The sequence below is a fragment of the Tupaia chinensis genome, unplaced genomic scaffold, assembly GCF_000334495.1.
Source record: "Tupaia chinensis unplaced genomic scaffold, TupChi_1.0 Scaffold000709_1, whole genome shotgun sequence".
Lineage (NCBI taxonomy): Eukaryota > Metazoa > Chordata > Mammalia > Scandentia > Tupaiidae > Tupaia > Tupaia belangeri.
The window spans coordinates 1,058,847-1,063,180 of NW_006160232.1; the positions used below are offsets into that span (position 1 = coordinate 1,058,847).

Consider the following 4,334-nt stretch of genomic DNA (forward strand, 5'->3'; position numbering starts at 1 on the left):
AGCAAAGGTTGGACTCAAGAAACGCTGTAGCCCAAAATTGGGGCTATGGGTCAAAGGCATCTGGATTCCCGAGGGTCTCTGCACGGTCTCTTCCTTACCTCCCGCAAGTGCTGACTATCCGAGCTCCCACTCCACTGCACTTGCAGATCCTCTGCCCAGACACCTCTGGGTGTGTCCTACTCTTACGGACAGTCCACGAGAAAAAGAAACCCTCTCTAGTGTTTGAGTGGAGGGGGCTCAGAGCCCACTCCCTGGGTGGAGCAGAAAGAGGATAACGAAGGCACCAGGCCAGGTTGAACCAGGTGGAGGCCATGGAGGTGCCGGGAGCCGGCTGGAGACCTGAGAAAGGATGCGGGGCGTCGGCAGCAGGGGGTGGAAAACACTGGTGTCAGAGGCAGCCGAGAAGGTTGAGGGGGACGGATCTCAATGTGGCCAAGAGGAAGGCTCTTGGCAGGCTCAGTTCCTGACTGAGGAGGGCGGAAGCCAGATGGGAGGGGGCGAGAACACACAGGAGCACAGGAAGGTGGAGGCTGTGGATGTGGGCTGGGAGTCAACGCCCTCCCCCCACCTGAGGCCTCCGACCAGCTCCTGGGTGGCAAGAAGAGGGGATCATATCCCCAGGCAGTAAAAGGAGGCGAGCATAGTCAGGAGATAGGACCTCCAGTGAGCCGCCTGAGCACAGAGGAGGCTCATCCACCTAAAGCCATACCTCCTGGACCTGATGCCACAGTGAGCCTTTGAACAAGATGGGAGGACTTCAAGGCTATCAGGTCAGGGCACTTGGGTCCTGGTCCCCTCTCCGGAAGTCCTTCTTCATGCTAAGCCTCAGTGCTCTCCTCTGAAAAGTGGGCTGAGCTGGTGGATCTGGAAGCACTAGCTTTCAAGCCATGGATCATCAGAATTCCCTGATGAGCTGGCTCAGATGTGGAGCCTGATGGTCCCCACCCCATGATGGTTTGCTCACCCTGGTAATTCTAAACCATAGTTCCAAGGTCCCTTCAGCACTAACAGGGCCTGAGCCAGGGACTTCCCAACCCCAGGCAGGTGGGACAGCCCCCCTATAAGGGAGGGAAGCAGGGTATCAGACGCCAGAAACTCAGTTCCCTCCCCTTCCCCTGCTGCTCCTTAGGGCAGGAGCTGACACCTGGCCACCTGAGTAACCCAGCCTGGTAGCAGAACTTTTCCTCTCCAAGGAAACTCCTCTTTTAGAGGAGGAGGGATGAGACCTAATTCTACCTGAGCCCTTATTCTTGTAATAACCACTATTTTTTTTTTTTGAGAGATTTTCACTGTAGGGCGTGTGCGCTTGCCAGACAGACAGACAGAGAGACATAGAGACAGAAAGCGAGAAATCACCCCCCAGGGGGGATGGTCAGGCCGCAATCCCTTCTCCTCCATTCTCCTCTCGGGATCTTGGGCACGCACGCACACGCGCCCGGCGTGAGTTTTAAGTCACCGGGTCCGGGACACGAACCGCGGTCGACTACGTGGGAATCCAGTGACATAGCCATTACGCTAACTGCTGGTTCCCATAACCACTATTTTTAAAAAGAACTTTTTTATTATTTTTCAATTTGACCAGAGAGAGAAAGAAAGGGAAAGTGAGAAAGCAAACCACCAGGTCTGAGACTCGAACTGTGATCGACAATGTGGGAGTCTAGCACCTTAACTACCATGCCACCTGCCAGCCCCATAACTTTTTTTTTTTTTAGATTTTTGCTATAGGGAGCGTAGGCTCACCAGAGAAACAGAAAGTGAGAAATCACCCCCCCCCCTCCCCGGGGCAATGGCCACACTACAATACCTTCGCCTCCTAGCCTCCTCTTGAGATTTTGGGCACCCAGCGTTAGTTTTCAGCCACCTAGCCTAGGACTCGAACCACAGTCAACCACATGGGAGTCCAGCGACATAATCATTATGCCATCTGCTGGTCCTTAACCACTATTTTTGAATGGTCGACCCTGCACCTGGCATGTTTTGTGACTTGACAGTATGGCATCAAATGTTCATTCTGCTGAGGGAGTTACCATCCTTGTTACATATACTGAGGAAACTAAGACTTGGTGAGGTTAAATAACTTGTCCAAATTAATACAGCTAGGAAAAAGGCAGGCTGGACTTTGAACCATGGCACCAACTGTCAAGCCTGCGGGTTTTCTCACTGAACTGAATCTCTGTATGCAGGTGCTGTTCAGCACTTCACTCATATGATCTTTGTGTAAGCTGTCTTTAGAATTTTTTTTTTTAACTTTTTAGCTTGCCATAGGGAACATATGCTCACTGGAGGCAGAGAGAGAGAGACAGGGAGGGAAAGTGATAAAGCATCCCCCCCTGGGGGATGGCCATGCTGCAGTCCCTTCTCCATTTCTCTCTTCCTTCAGGATTTTGGGCACACAGGATTTGGGGCATGTGCACATACACACCCAACCTGTTTATCTTTTCTTTTTTTTTTTTTTGGAGAGGTTTTTGCTATAGGGTGCGTGCACTCACCAGGAAGACAGAGAGAGACAGAGAGAGAGAAAGCGAGAAATCACCCCCCGGGGGGGATGGCCACGCCACAATCCCTTCTCTTCCATTCTCCTCTTGGGATCTAGGGCACGTACGCACACGCACCTGGCATGAGTTTAAGCCACCGGGTCCAGGATTCTAACTACGGTCGGCTACATGGGAGTTCAGCAACATAGCCATTATGCTAACTGCTGGTCCCTCAACCTGTTTTTCAAGCTGCCAGGTCTGGGACTCAAAACATGGGGGCCAGCCATGTGGGATCCAGCTACTTTAACCACCACACCACTGGCTGGCCTGAACAGTCTTCTTTTATTATGAATTTTTTTTTTTTTGAGAGGTCATTTTTTGCTATAGGGCGTGTACGCTTGCCAGAAAGACAGAGAGAGACAGAGAGACAGAAAGTGAGAAATCACCGCCCCAAGGAGGATGGCCACACCAGAATCCCTTCTCCTCCATTCTCCCCTCGGGATCCTGGCCACACATGCACACGTGCTTGGCGTGAGTTTAAGCCAGCGGATCTGGAACTTGAACCGTGGTTGACTACATGGGAATCCAGTGACATAGCCATTATGTTTACTGCTGGTCCCTATTATTATTTATTTACTTATTTTTCATTTAATTTTTTTTAAATTTTGCTCAAAGGCACATGTGCTCTCCAGAGACAGAGACAGAGAGAGAAAGAAAGTGAGAAATCACCCTCCTCACCCAGGGGGGATGACCATACTGAAATCCCCTCTCCTCCATTCTGGTCTCGCAATTTTGGGCATGCACGCGCGCGCGCGCGCGCACACACACACACACACACACACGCACACACACACATGCCCAGCATGTTTTACAAGCTGCGGGGGCCAGGACTTGAACCACACAGTTGGCTATGTAGGATCCAGCTGCCATAACCACTATACCATGTGTCTGGTCCCTGAACTATCTTCTTTAACCCTCAGAGCAAACCCATGAAGTAGGTACACTCATCTCCATTTTATACGTGAGAAGCAGGCTTAGATTACCGGCAGGGGCACGCTATCAATAATAAATTACTGAGACACCTATTTCCTCTCTCTAATAACCATACCTAGGTCTGTAATAACTCATAGAAGGCGTGCTCCCTGGAAACCTTGTTCCAAGCCCCCTTTTACATGCTGCTTCATTTCATTATTTCATTTTACAGTGAAGACACTGAGTCATAGAGCTACAGAGTGACTAATGACAGACCCAGGGTTTGAAATCAGAAAGTCTGGCCCCCGGCTGCACACTTAACGCAGCCAGAGGTTTTCATTCTTGAAGTGTGCTGCTGCGTAGCAGCTGCGGCAGCATCTGGAAAGTTGTAAACATCGGATTCTCAAGAGTTGACCCCAGACCTGCCCCATAAGAAACCCGGCAGGGCAGCGGCAGCACTCAGATGCGCAGGGATTCGCGGATACTCTAAAGTTTAAGAACCACCGACCTGGGGGTCAGCAGGTGGTGTGGTGATTAAGGCGCTGGACACTCCCACGTGGTCAACCACGGTTCAAGTCCTGGACCTGGTGGCTTGCTTTCTCACTTTCCCTCTCTGGTGTGCGTGCTCTGTCTCTGGTCAAATTAAAATACAATGAAAGAATACATAAAATTAGATAAATTTTTAAAAAAAAAAGAACTACTGACTTCAACTATGCCACTTTTCCCACAGACAACAGATTACAAGTGGCAAGATTTGAATGCAGGACTCTGAATCCAAAGGTCACTTCCTACTCAGCCTCAGGGCTCCTCTTCCCTTGCCCTCTCCGGGGCTCCAGAGAGGAGTCTGGTGCTTGTCCTAAGACCTCTCTTTTTCTCTGTCCCCCTGTC

The 4,334-nt window shown here is 50.7% G+C and overlaps 1 protein-coding gene across 1 annotated transcript in view; it reads right to left on the reverse strand.

The window, feature by feature from the left end:
• SLC43A1 (solute carrier family 43 member 1) overlaps window positions 1-4,334 on the reverse strand; it is a 43,779-nt gene that overhangs the window by 746 nt on the left and 38,699 nt on the right. The window lies entirely within an intron of this gene.